The sequence below is a fragment of the Coturnix japonica genome, chromosome 1 (genome assembly GCF_054131305.1).
Source record: "Coturnix japonica strain WE chromosome 1, WE-NBRP24, whole genome shotgun sequence".
Lineage (NCBI taxonomy): Eukaryota > Metazoa > Chordata > Aves > Galliformes > Phasianidae > Coturnix > Coturnix japonica.
The window spans coordinates 25,209,426-25,224,973 of record NC_140663.1 but is presented as its reverse complement, the minus strand read 5'-3'; positions in this window follow the sequence as shown (position 1 = coordinate 25,224,973).

Genomic DNA, 15,548 nt, shown 5'->3' with positions numbered 1-15,548 from the left:
GTCCTCTGTAAGCAGTGCTGATTTATTCGGAATTCAAACTAAATTGGTTATGAAAGTCTGAAATGCATTAATGAAGATTAACAATAGAGCCCTGAGGATCCTGAATAACTGAACTGGAAATATGAGAATGATTGATGCAGCAATGGTAACAAAAGCCCTTTTGAGAAAAGAAAACTCCCAGTGTTATTATGGAGAATGAGAAGGGCGGTGAACCACACACTGAAAACAAAAGTCCCCACATTACTTGTTAGGAAAGAACTGGAGGCGGCTAATTTCAAACAATGAAGGCCATTAACTGGCATTCTTTAGTAATGACTTGGATGCTATTCTTTTTTGGAAAACTTTCAAAAATTATGGATTTTCATAATATTAGAATTTTACTTTTCTGTAATAAAATAATAGTTTGCTTTTTCTTGCTTGTACAACTAACCACAGCATACAGTCAACATGAAAATAATAACTCACATTTTTCTGTTACAGAAAATAAATTTTTCTGTAATACTGTGTTACAGAAACAGTCTTAGAATAGATTGGAAATCTGGGTTTTATTCTAGTCCATTTCGAAACAATGAACTGAGTACATGTTCCAGTATTTGTATTAATTAATTTATTTTTGTGCTTAAGACAAGAAATTAATGTTCATCCTCAAAGAATATAAACTAGGAAGTTCAAAACTGAAACCCTCACTCATCCAGGTCATTAATGAAAGTGTTAAGCAAGATAAAACACAGTGTCAGCCCCTAGAGAAAACCGCTAGCTACAAACCTCCAATGAGGCTCTGTGCCACTGATCACAACCCTTGGAGTACTCCCAGTCAACCAGTTCTCTTTCCATCTCACTGCCCACTCATTTACACTGATCCACTTTTCCTATGCTTACCTATGGGGATTTTATGGGAAACACTGTCAGAAGTCTAGTCTTATCAATATGCTCACTGATAAAGAGTCCCTCTCCAGCTTCCTTGTACCCCCCCTTTAGTCTGCTATAATGTCTTTGTAATAAAAATTCTCTCCCTATGTTTATTATAAGCCTCACTTAAATACTGAAAGGCTGCAGTAAAATCTCCATGGAGCACTCCCCAGTCTAAACAACCCCATCAACCTCAGGCTTGCTTCATAGGGAGGTGATACCACTGTCTGATTATTCTCATGGCCTTCCTCTAGACTCACTGCACCGGGTCCACCTCTTTCTTGTGCTGAGGGCTCCAGAGCTGGATGCAGTATTCCAGGTGATGTCATAAGGATGGAGTGGAAGGAAGGATCACTTCTGGTCACACTTCATGCAGCTCAGGATACAAACTGCAATATTGTGGTTGCTCTGGCTTCTCCTATTTTTATATTATTTTGGGATATTTGAATCTCATGTGAGATTTCTAGTAATTTCTAGGGTACTGGACAAAATGCATGAGAAACTGCAATTTCTGTAATGACCTGACTTGCATATCACTAAAAGGGGTACTAAACAAACTCTTTAAAAAAGGCTTCACAGTGGTTGTATTTTAAAAAGCATTTTGATATTTTAACAGGAAAATAATAGTTCCCCTACATAAAATGAAATTCATCTTGCAACACTGAAAATTCCAAGAGATAGAAATTTCCTCATCTGGAAACATGAAATAATAAAAAAGCTCAACACCAATCTGAGACGTATTTTTTAAATAAAACATAGCTGACTATGAGCAAAAGATATTTTTTATTAAACAGTTACATTTCTCTTCAAAGGAATTTTATGCACTAAGAAAACAAAAATGAACATATTTCATTAGCAATGCTATGTATAGAAGTGACAATTTTCTTTTAGTTTGTTTTCAACCACTGCTACAGAACTTCTGGCAATATGAGACAGCCTGAAGTAGAACACATTTCTTCTGATGTTAAAAACTACCAATATTTGTTTCTTCACCAGCCTTTATTTCTTTGATTCTATTTTGATAAGAAGCTTCTATATTCAGGAAGTCCTTGTGCTTTCTGTTGAAAATATGTTTTAAATAATTTGAATAACTTTGATTGTGAATGGTTGTGGGAGAAACAGAGGAAATTTTCTGAGTGCTTGAAGCATTTCTGATTACTCTGTACGTTGGTCTCTTCAGACATACATAATAAAGTATCCCAGATGTAGGAAGAATTAAAGTACTGAATTCAAATAAAATTAATTTTGTTAAACTTGCTCCATTTTATAAGAACTGTATGTTACATAAGCCACCTTCTTCATTTCACATTTCACATCTGAGCCCAATTTCAAGCATAGTGGTACTCGGCAATATTTCAGCCCCAAAAATGCATTGAAGAAGCATCAATATTTTGCCTTCGTTTTTGAATTTCATTTTCATCAGAATCCAAAGCATAAATAAAGCCATGGAATGAACCTGAGCTGAGCTAAACTTTGGAGGCAATGATAAAAGAGAATGAAATAAAACTGGAAGTTTCAGTCAAGAGAGGATGGTTCTTCACAAGAAGTTACCAAACAAATGAACAAAAGTAGAGACCAAAAAGATGTACAGTTCAATTGCTTCCAGATTAGCTGGTAACATAAAGTTAATCACGACACGAACCACTTCCCAGTATTTTATTACAACCATTTTGAAGATACAACAAATCTTCTGAAACTAGATATTTTAAAACATTGAGATACAAAAAGAAGTTTTACTTCTAAAGTTTTGCATTTGAAAATATACTTCTGAATGTTTAGGTTACCTTCTGCCTATATTTTCAAGCTGTTTTCATCCACTCCCGAGAATTAAAAGCATTCTAAAAGATGAGGCAGAAAACTTAAAATACTACAGTTCTTTGCAAGACTGACTAAAGGGAGAATTTATGTCCTTGGGCAACACCACACTTGGGGACAAAACACAGGAGTCAAATCTCATTGCTGCAAGAGTTATGACTGTATGATTCAGGATAAGTATTTATTGATTATTATTCTTTAAAGTTTACGCATAATGTGAATCTTGATGTCCAGATGGTTACTTGAAAGACAATGTACATTTTGTTGTAGGTTGAAATTTTATTCTAGCATTTATGTCAATCATACTCAAATATTCATATTCAATAGCACCTTTCTTCAGCATTTTTTATTCCAACAGATAATGGCCACCCGATCAGATGGTTCAGTTACATAGATATTCACTTCATTTGCTCATTTATATTACTGTAGAAATCCATAGTTATTTCACTGCTTTGTATAACTATGTAGCTATTTTAAATCCATCTGTCTCACTGACTACCACTCAATATACTGGTTCTTTTACCCTTAGATCTTCCTCATCACTATTGACTTTCATGCCAGAGTACATATGATTTATATTTCCTGAGCTATATTTTTATCATTTTCTGTCCCAGTTTTTGCAGTTATTCAGTCTGTTGTTAAAATGAGTACAAGTAATTATGTTTAATTCTGTAAGTTTTCTTAAAAACAAACAAAACTCCATGCGCTTTGTTTTGAGCCTGTCTTTAAAAATCTCTCCAGACCACTTCAAACATCAGATATGCCTCTGGTACACAGGCTCCTTCAGAAAGAAGGAAACAGACTGCACCAGTAGGTGAATAAGAAAAGCACTTGTCATAGTGATTCATCCATAGCTATCTTACCTTCTTATCAACAGTGTAAGTATTCAAAGGACTTTTGTCTCATAACTCTTCTTCTAAAGTCTAGGAAATATATGCAGCCCAAGAAGAACAGGAAGGAGTTGTTCTTTGTAGTAACACCCTTTACAAAATTTGTTTCAAGATTTAAAAAGCCCCTTGTCACATTCCTTCCATATTTATCTGGCTCTACATTCATGTTGAGTACCAAATACTGCTTCCTAAGAAGTTCTGAGCAGAAAAACATGTGTTTTCCACTGTCTGACAGAGAATTCATTCCTTTCTCATTAGGGCTCTAGTAAATAATCAGGTACATTGTACCTGTTTTTGAAAAAAATTCTGTTTACCAGTTCACAGGAAAAGATTTATAGCTTCCAAGACGTCAGGCTGTAAACCTTGTAAAGAAAAAGCATCCACAGGAAATGTGCATGAACAAACCATGAGAAAGGCTTGAGAGAAGACCTGTTCAATAAAGTTAAATGGCTAAATGTACATCAGAGAGGACAGGACAGAAAAAATGAGAGTGGTGTTTGTCTGCACTAGAGTTTCCAACAGGGCCAAAATGTGCAAGAGAGCCACTGGATGGTATTGAAGAAGCTGTATCATTGAAGTTTATTTTTTGAGACCAGCGGTACTGTTTATGTGTTGAGAAAAATATCTTTAGACAAATACTTAAAAAACTGTACAGTATTACAGAACACAGTCCTAAAATTTGTATGAGAAAAGCAGATGATTCTCAGAAGCTTTGGCTGCTAGGGAGGAATAGATATAAATCATAAGCAGAGGTAGTCATTTTTAAATGTAAACCTTCCACAGCTACATGTGAAAGGTTTTCTACAAACATACATGTTCTGAAAGGACCATAGATATACACATAAATTTGATGTTGTGTACACATAACTGTTATTTCTATTTCCATTTTAAATGGAAATTTCTCTATTCTTACTTCAGTCATTTACTGCATGGGGATCTTGGAAAAGATATTACTAAATAAGAAGCTGCTGACAGAGGACCAAATTTGTCATTCAGTCAGGCTGGGTGATGAATTAAGAGCAAAGGGTTATATAGAATGAATAAGAAATTTAAAATATAGCAGCACAGTGGCTTAAATTATCCCATTTTCTATCATTTGAAAATTATAAAGCAAGCTCACCTTCAAGCTTAGCTTTTGATTTAAAGACTCAAGAAAACCACAGCATACCTATTTCAAAGCTATGGGAAAAAGAATATTATTACTGTATAATGTATTATTTAATAGCTGTCCAGTAATGATCCAGTAACATTCTCAAGATTGGCACAGCCATTTTCATATTTAAGAAGTTCATCTTGAAGAACACTTTTTGAATTATTCAGAATTCATGAAAGGGGGTTCGCAGGTTCAGAAATGGGTTTTTATTGACCCACAGATTCTGAGATGAGGATTTTCATCATGCACATCAGTGTGTCACTTCCTGAACGAAGTAAATTATTTTAGTTCTTCCATTTTTATTCATAGCCTGTATATTCTAATGTCCTGTAAAATAGCTTACTTCTGTCCTACTGAAAAAGAAAGTTCTAGAAAAAAAGTTCTTCACATAGTGAGTGGTGAGGTGCTGGAACAAGCTGCCCAGAGAGGCTCCATCTCTGGAGGTGCTCAAGGCCAAGTTGAATGGGGCCCCTGGCAGCCTGGTCCATTACCACATCTGGAGGTTGGTGGCTCTGCCTGTGGCAGGGGAGATTGGAACCTGCTGATCCTTGACATCTCTTCCAACTCTGGCCATTCTATGATTCTACAAAATAAGACCTCCTTTGCTTCTATATTTGTTGCAGAGTAGAAGGTGATGGGTTGAAAAGCAAGCAGGGCATATAGGAACAATTGTACCAGCTTCTCTATATAAATTATCTTCTTAGCTAGAAATAAGGTGCAATATCGTTGTTTTTTTTTTGTTTGTTTTTGGCTTTTTTTTCCAATTTCAGTGTCAATATTCCATACTAGAAAAGAATTTTCTAGTCTTCAGAATTGCACAGAGACAAGCACAACTGTTGATGTTGACAAAATAATATAAGTGCATGTGCATGTTTATATGGAAGTTTAACATTCTATATATGTACTTTTCAAAAACAGCTGTTTTAAGACTAGGCTTAATAAGAATATAATCATACAGAATTTTACTGTACAGAATATATTGTACAGAATTGTATCATTACTGTAATTAGATTAAATATATAAATTAAAGTTATACTTTAATTAAAGTTACAAGAATAAACAACTTTGAAACAACAGAGTATTATAACCTGTTTGGGTTTTTTTTTGTTTTTTTTTTTTTTTACTCCTTACTCTATTTCATGCACGCAGTCAGCAGAGTGTTTCTCAAGACTGTGCTGTACCATCATCTCTCACCTACTCATTGGATGAAACTGAGTGTACTGCATATGGAATTGGCTGAAAGTGGCCAAGTAATGTATTTCAGACCCTAGAGTGGGGCTCTACATTTTTTTACAATTTGTGAAGCACGGCCTTAAGATGAAGGCACAGTACCCTGCCTACTGATGATCCAAAAGTGAAAGCAGCAAACAGTACAAGGTTTTGTAATTATCTGCCTTGATCTTATAACACTGTCCTATGGTGTCATATCTGATCTTAGAGAAATCAAAGAAAATAATTAATCTCTAATTTCATCATTGGATCATGAGTCTATCAGATATAAAGATGTAATTATATTCAAGAGAGATGGAGAGAAGTAAAATGAACATGGCCTGTGAAATGATTAATTTTGTGTCCTGGAGTCAATTAAGCATAGGATAACTGCAATTCTCTGAAATTACATTTAATGCTGTAATGCACTGTAACAAAGGAGCTGGTGGGAGTACAAAAACAGTACTGCATATGAAAAATTGGTAAAATGTGTACTTCACCATTAAATATAATAATAACCCTTGAATAACATTTGACTTCTTCATGAACAGGAGTGCATAAGTGGTGCTCTATCTGTGTGGGTCTCAGAGCAAAACACAAAAGAGGGATAAATAAGTCATGGTAGAAGGTGTCAAATACATAATAAAAATGAGAAACCTTGGTTACTACAATCTCTGCTTAATGTTCAGTGAACTATGCTGGAATCCTACCATATGGTACAGGAATTTAGCGATGAGAAGTTAACAGAAATCTTACCAATACTCCCCCAAGTAGATTTTTGCCCCTGCCACAGACAGAGTTGCTAATTCGTAGATCAGATTGCCCAGGGCCCCATCCAACCTGTCGTTAAACATCTCCAGGGACAGGACTTCCACAACCTTGCTGGGCCATGTGTTCCACCACCTGACCATTCTCAGTGAAAAGCTTTCCCTTGACATTGACTTGCAGAATCAAACTCCATAACCACAAAGTATTTATAAAGCTGGTATGTTTAATGAGTGATATGCATCCCCCCTGGTGTAAGGAGGATAGCTCCACCTCACTTGCACACCGTTAGAAGAAAGCTACAGATATAGGCTGAACTAATACATAATCAATAGTTTGCAGGAATTTGGATACATATTCATTACATTCCTGAGACCCCATTAGCATGTAGTACCTTCCACCTTGCCCCTGCAGAGTGAATTGTGGGGGAGGTTGTGGAATGAAGGCTCATTGTCTTCCTTGCTGCAAAGTTTTGACCCTGCGCGAGGGGCACCAAACCGGTTTGAACTTGCCCTGTGGACATCTAATCACCACACTGTTCTTGGGCTGTTCCACCCTTATCTCTATGGCCTTCATCCCCCTTGCTATTCCAGACCCAGTGTCTGCGCTCCCCATTCTTCTAACAAACTTTACATAATCTTTTCACTCCCCCTGTCCCAGTTTCTGTGACAGTTTCTTTCTCTCCCTTACTGTGGGACTGTTCTCTTATCCTTCAACATCTTACCTAAATCTCCCTTCCTTTAGTTTAAAACCATTCTCCCTTGACCTATCAAAATCTACCCATGTAAAAATTGGTTCCCCTAGGTTTATAAATTCACTTTAAATATTGGAAGGCTACAATGAGGTCTCCCCACAGCCTTTTCCAGACTGAACCCCAGTTCCTTCAGCCTGTCTTCATGGGAGAAGCTCTCCGGCCCTTGGATCATTCTTGTGGTCCTCCTCTGGATGCTCTCCAAAACTCCACATCTTTCCTGTGCTGGGGACCCCAGATTTGGACACATTTCTAGAACTGGGGCCTCATTAAGACAGAGTAGAAGGGGACAATCATTTCCCTCTCCCTGCTGGTCACTTCTCTTCTGATGGAATCCAGGATATCATTGGCCTTCTTGGCTGCAAACACACTGCTGGCTCACATCGATGTGGTCGAGGATAAAATCAAAGGCCTTCCAGAAGTCCAGGTAAATGACATCAGTTGCTTTTGCTTTTTCCACAGAAGCCAACAACAATCAAGTAACAACTCAATCAGTGATTATTTACACTTTTTTTTCTTTCTTCTGTTGTTGTTTTGATTTTGTTTGTTTGTTTGTTTTAATATAAAGCAATTTCAGTGTTCTGTATGTTTCAGGGTTGTTAATCAAGTATATTTTAAACACAAAGGACATATCTTACAGAGCAGAGAAAACATCTTGAGGTCTGCTATGCTGATTGTACTGGAAAGGTAGCAAAGGTTGTTTCCCAGTAATGACATTTTAATAGACATTTAATTGCAAAACAGACTTGGATCACCAGAAGATACAATTTGGGATTTCAAAGGCAAAATATAGTAATTTTGTCTCCAGAATAGAGTATATGAATATACAGCAGATGAATTATTTTTTAGGCATGAGATTTTTAAAATTGTAGTTTCTCCTCTTATTATAATGATGTAAAAAACCCAAACAAACATATTTTTAATTTAGACCAATGAATCACATACAGTGTGCTTCACATACTGGCTTTCAGCAAAAAGGGTTTTCTCCTTGCTGAGTAATAATAAATAAAGTAATTGAAATTCTCAAGTAAATGATTTCTGAATTCTTTGCCATGCAGAATTCCAATCACAAGATCATGGACAAGATACTGCCATTCATTATGTCTTCTTAATGATTAATCCTTACATTTAATGCCTGGTGGTAAATGAACTTTGCTTTTGTTGAAATTTCATTTAACAGAGTGGCTTTCCTGATGAGACCCAATTAACTAATTGTTGTCTAGAAATGTACTAGTGCTGCTCTGCTAGTAGCACCATTTCAGTCTATGGAAAACCTAAGTCCAGAAAATTAATTTCAAGTTATGAAAACGTGTGAAAAAATAAAAGTTTGAACTCTTTCCAACTTGTCTTCCAAGTTAATGGCTAATATTAGTTTTAAAACAATATTTATTAGAACAAAGGAATCTGTTTCCTTGGAGAGGAAAAAAAAAAAAAAAAAAAAAAGAAAAAAAGAAAAAAAAGAAAAATTGATGTCTCAAATGAAACATTTTCCTGAGATGTCACTGTTGATAGCATCTTGCAGGTAATATTTAATGATTTGTTATTGTAAATAAATAGAACAATTGTTAACTATGCTGTGGAGAATATTTGGTTTTGCTTTTTCTACAGTCGTTCTTAATGAGATTATTCCCAAGCCTTTGATAAATTCAAATAAAATGCTATTCCTGCTGCAAAGAGATAGTTACAGATAAAAGACACTGCCTGTAAACTGGTGGGTAGGCCAATTTCCTGACTACCCTAATTAGCTTTGCTTAATTTGGCACGTTACTTCCTGAAATAATGATTTAATCTAATTAAGATTCTTTCACAAGATATCTTTTAAATGAATTAATTAAGAACTTTATCTCCAAAGCCCAGAAATTAATATAACAAAGAATAATATTGGCATCTTTTGCAAGAGTAGCATTTTAGTTTCCCTCTGAACTGACTCCACTTCTTTCTTCTTCACTACCTTCGAGTAGTTAAGAAGTCAGATGAAATACATCCCCTGATTGCCCACTTCCCTTCCTGTTAATCTTCCCAAGACATGGTTTGCAGTCAACAACTTGCATAGCTTTCAACTATGAAAATGGAATTTGGTCTATCCTATCTTACAAAATACCATGAACACTAATAAAATCCATGTACAAATGAGAGAATAAATCATTATTTGATATTTGATATTGCTGATGAAATCTAGCTCTTTGAGGGTGGCAGGGAAGTGATAAATTACTATTGCTGTTCTGTAATGACGTGGTACTATTGTGGCTATGTTGTGAAATTTTGTTGTTTTTTGTTTATTCCTTTGTCTCCCAGTAGTGCTATTAAGTGGCTTGCAATGACAGAATAATATTTCATAACTTGGATGAATTCTCTGTCTATTAAAGAGAAGCTCAGAATAGCAGAATGAAGAATTATACCTTTCTGAAGTCCTTGGACAGTAGGTATTCAGTAACTGCTACCTGTTGTTCAACAAAATCTTCACTGATGTGTTTTAGATCAGATTCATCCAACTGGGTGAAGACATGGATAAAAATACATGGCTTTTAAAAATGGTAAGACTAAGTGTAAAGTTTATCTTATCTAGATCTTCAGCCTCAGATGAAAGCTGAATATATCCCCTCATTTACTATTCCAGAAGCAAAGCTCAACACATTCAATGGAAGTAAACTTTCAATTTTAACAAAATCTGAATTATGTTAAGAAGTAGAGAAGAACAGTTTTCAGATATATAGACCATATTATTTTATTCAGGTGAGTGAATGGCTTAAGTATGAATATATGAAGTGGAGCAGGATTTTTTTTCAGTTTTCAGCTGTTCTGCTTCTATTATGTCCCCACAGGGCATTTACCACCATCCAAGAGTCAGTACAGAGAGAAAATACTGGCCACTTTTCTCATTTAGCAGTATCTATTGGCAGCAGGATGGTTTTCTTTTCTGCAAATTGGCTTGATTCACCTTCTTTTAATCCTTCATCTTCCGATTTTCCTCCAAGCTATTGCAAGAGCTCTTGAGAATTCAGAATATCTTTCATATGTTCAAACTAGAATGCTCCTCTTGTTAAGTCTCCTGAATGGGTTTCAAGATTTGTTAAAGGTTAAATAATTATTTAAGAATACCACTGAGAGACCTGCCCCAAGACTGGTTAGTTATGACTGTCCGGGCATGTGGGATATTATGGGCAGGTATTTAGGATAGTGGGCAACTCCAGGGTTTTGGAACTTCATCCCTGAACAAGTACAGAATCATGAAAAACTGGTAAAACATTTGCAAAAAATATGCTGTCTGGCAATTTCAAAGACACAAATCACTGCAGAGTAGTGGGAGCCTAACCCATCTCTATCAAGACCTATTAATTGCTGTTCAAGGAGAGGAGGAAGACCTCAGGGCTCAGACAGGAACTATCATTGAACAAAGCGTATTGCTTCCTGTTTTCTAATGATTTATTATACAGTTGGGCTTATTCAGCTCACATCACTTCCTCTTCTAGTGATCTTCTGAGATCTATGTCTTCTGTCCAGTCCATGATCAGTTCCAAGATTCCTGGATATTTTTCTCTTTTATTGATAGAAGATCTCAGACTCTCAGCTACAGAACCCTACGGAACAACACAGAATCTCTCCTGGCTCTTTCTGTCAGAGTCTCCAGGTGCAGCCACCCTTCCCAGCAGCAGTGTAGACCACATTTCTAACATCTCGTGTTGACACCAGAAGCAGTGTAGACCTCATTTCTAACATCTCGTGTTGACACCAGACCAATAGCTACTGCATAAACTATTTCACATTTAATTTGTTTAGGAAGTTATCACTGCTTAGAACTCCATTTCTCGGAGGGTACTTACACCATAGTACCCTGTGGTTGCTTCTGTTAAGAGATAGTGAGTAGTAGCTAAATTGTACTTAGGAAAAATCAAGTGTTGAAATGTTTGTATTGGGTTTCACATTTTTATCACTCAAATATGCCAACATGTTTGGATAAACTGATGTTCTTGCTCCTGGCTGGCCTTGCTGAAGATTTATGCTGTCTGCTTGTTGGTGCAAATAATTGCTTCAAATTAAATCCTTCTTTATTTTAGGGTTTTTTTTTTGTTTTTTTTTGGTTTTTTTTTCCTTTCTTTTTCCAAATCAGTAAACAGTAAAAATTAATCTGCAACAAACATGCAGCTCTGCTATAGATCGCTTAATTTTACCTCATTTATAGTTCCTCAATGAAAGATACCCTGTGTAAGTATGCGACCAACTTTGCCATGGTTACTGGAACACCTCTGAAAGGTGTTCGCATGCATTTTTATTAACAGATATTTGAATTTCAGAGATCTAATCTGAAAATCCCCATGAACAGCTAGTGATTTCTGAAGAAGTATTTGATGAGAAAAATGGCTAGGGTTTTTAATTGACAATACAATCCTGTTTGTGTCATTGAAGCTAATGCAGATTTTATTTTCAGTTCCTGTTTTTTTGTTTTGTTTAAGCATAGTAAGGAATTTGGAAACTCTTTTAATGTTTCATAAACACTGCAAATCATCCAGGTTCTTTACAGAAATGCACAGTTTTAAGAAGTAGAGGTCTACACTGCAACTTTTAATTTCCATGTGAACAGTTAAATATTGATTCTGTGCCTCAGTGTTAAATTCCTGAAAAGCTTAAACAAGCTTATAACATGTCAGTGCTTTACCTACTTCATCTTATTCATTCACTCAGAGTAGTCTGAATCTTTCAAATCTTTTCCTGAGGGGAAAAGCTTACGAATAACCAACCCACTTTTACACTATTTCCTATTTTTTTCTACACCAATCTATTATCTCTTTTGTACTCACACAGACCTGTTTTTCCTAAAAACTTAAATGCTCTGACTGCTGAAAATACTATAATTTCACTATCTGTTAAATTTCATGTCTTCTATTAAATGTCTTAGATTTACAAAGCCAGTTATCGTATTATTCAGCATCAAACTAATTGATTTAAGAATGACATGCAAAAAGCAATACAACACAGAATGAGTTTGCTAAGCAGTCATCAGTGCACTAAATTTATGACCTGTTTTCAAAAAGGTCTATTTGAGAAATGACACTGGAAACATGTGAGCCTGGTTTGTTGGCTATTTCTGTGTATATATATATATAAATATATATATATAATATATATTCTGTGAATATATTTTTGACATATAGCCGTAGCGTTTCTCCATTTTCATACCTTTCTTTTAAGTTTCTAATACAACTAAAAATTATCAGAGGAAGGAATACATAGATAATTAGCATAGCTTGAACCTTAATAAATGTATAAATAAGTGTATACAAATGTAGGTGAGAAGAAAAAAGGTGCTTTTTACACTATTAATGTTTTAGGAATTACATGCAATTGAAAAGCAAATTTGGAGTGCCATGGAATATTTTTATTATTTGCATTTTGTGTTTTATTAAATTACACGTGACACAGACTTTTAGCAGACTTAGAATACATGACACAAAGTTCTATGTAAATTCAATGTTTTTAAAATTAATTTTATGGAGTATCAACACTCTGAAGTTAAGACAGTCACAGATGTCTCAGTTCTAATCAGGGCTGGTGATTTTGCGTGAAGGTGTATATCTGAACTGTTCACACACTGAGAGCAACCAACAGTAGCAGGAACAGCGTTTTTACATAAAGTAACAATGAAATTCTGACTACAAAACACTGAAGTGATAGACTAAGCTAAGAAAAACAATTCTTCTATTTTCTTATTACTACCCATTAAAACTAAGTCATAATTTCAGTTCTTTGAAATATCTTGTGGCATAATTTACATTACTGAGTATGCTATGTTCCATTGCAGTTATAGTATGTAGGCTTGTACATTAATGATCACTTATGTAAAGATCAAGGAAGAAATAACTACATGATTTTGCTTGAGGGTTGATATTAAAGCCCTAACCAGCACTGGATTAGCTCAATGCTGGAGCACAGTAACCAGCAAGACTCTTAAGTGTTAAAAAGAACTTTCTTGACCTCCTTTGATTACTGAAATTGAAGCAAACCCCATGACCATTTATTTTCTGTGAATCACAGGATTTTTGTCATGGAGTTTAACTTTCTAAATTGCTTTGCAGAGGAAAAAATCTTGAACTGCATTCACAGGAACTTGAAACTAAGCTAACAAATAGTACAGTAAATAAAACAAGCAAACAAGAAAGCAAAGAAATAATAATAATAAATCCCTAAAAATCTGCAGAACTAGAAATAGAGAAATGCTGAAATACATTCAGGGAAGACAAGATGAATAAGGCATATGAGGAAAAGCCAAGGAAACTGGCATTATTTAGGCTGAGAACAGGAGGCTGAGTGGAGACCTCATTGCTTTCTACCTGAAAGGAGGTTGCAGTGAGAAGGGCATCCATCTCTCTTCTCTGCTGACGAGTACCGGGAAATGGTCTGAAGTTACATCAGGGGAGGTTTAGATTAGATATTAGGACGAACTTCTTAATGGAAAGGGTAATTAGGCATTGGAACAGGCAGCAGAGTGAAGTAGTGGCATCCTCATCCCTTGAGGTATTTAAAAGGTATACAGATGTGCTGCTTAGCAACATGGTTCAGTGGTGGACTTGTTAGGTTGATGATCTTGAAGATCTTTTTCAACCTAAAGTATTCTTTACTTATGCCTATAATGTGAATAAGCATCACTGACACACTAAGGTGGCTGAATATCCTCCTCTTTCCTTCAATATCTTTTAAGACTAATCGTGAATCAAAAGTGTGCTATGATTTTAAGAGGAACAGAAAAGTAAGAAAGAGAACATTATGAGCACTCCTGAAAGAGTTAGTTAAACTGAAATGCCAAGCTTATAACTACAGCATGGGATATCCAGTTCTCAGGCCATGATAAGGCTTTGAAAGCTCAGAATAGAACCCCTTGCATGAGTAGAAGTATTTTCCCTTTTTTTTTTCTGACTTTGGTTGAACTTTCTGAGGTCACGGATTTCTCAACCTGATTTTCCCAAGAAAATAGGCAAAAATGAATATCTGATGGTATGGGAAGTAATTCTTTGTGTTGTCAATTTTTTGCATGTGTGCTAGAAGAAAAATATTTTAGCCTTGTTTTTCTGTTATTACTTACTCTTCAGCCTTAGAAATTTATTAAAGGAAACACTATTGTGCTTCTTTCATAATGTATTATATATATAATATATATACTTATGAAAGCTTCTGTTGACTTCTACTGAACTATTGGTTGACAGGTCAAACTTCAAGGCTTATAGTAAACAGGGTTTCATCAGGATGGTGACTTAAACCTAACCCTAACCCTAACTTCCTCAGGGGCTGAGAAGTCTTGAAGAGAGATCTTGACAAATTAGAGGACTGTGCAATCCAGCAGTTCCATGAAATTTAGCGCAAGCACCTGGAATTGGGGAACTCTGGCTAAACATACAGACTGAGGGATGAGAGGCTGTAATGGCCCAACATAAAGGGATCTGGATGTTCCAGTTTAGGGCAAGCTGAACATGAGTCAGCAGTGACCTTGGCAGCTGAGAAGGCCAACCATACCTTGGAGTTCATCAGGCTCAGCACTGCCAGCTGGGGGAAGGGAAGGTTTGTCCTGCTCTGTTCTGAACTGTGTGGCCTCACCTTGAACACTGTGAACAGTTTAAGCATCACAATATACGAAGGATATAGACGTTGGAGTGTTTAAAGTAGGGCTATGAAGATGGTGAAGAGTTTAGAGGGTAGTATGTATGAGGAGCAGCTGAAGCCATTCAGCCTACTGCACCTCATGACAGGAGTAGAGGGGCAGTACTGACCTTTCTGTTGACAGCGAAAGGACTCAAGGGAGCAACATGGAGCTGTGTCAAGGAGAGTCAGATTAGGTATAAGAAAAAGGTTATTCACCAGAGAGTGGTCGGGCACTGGAAAATGGTTACCTGGGGCAGTGGTCGCAGTACGTAACTGCAAGAAGTCAAGAAGCATTTGGACAGTACTGTCAGATGTATGGTTTGAATTTTGGGTGGTCCTCTGTGGAGCCAGGTCTTGTATTTGATGATCCTTATTAGTCTCTTCCAACTCAGGATATCTTACAATGTTGTGAAAACTATACATGGTG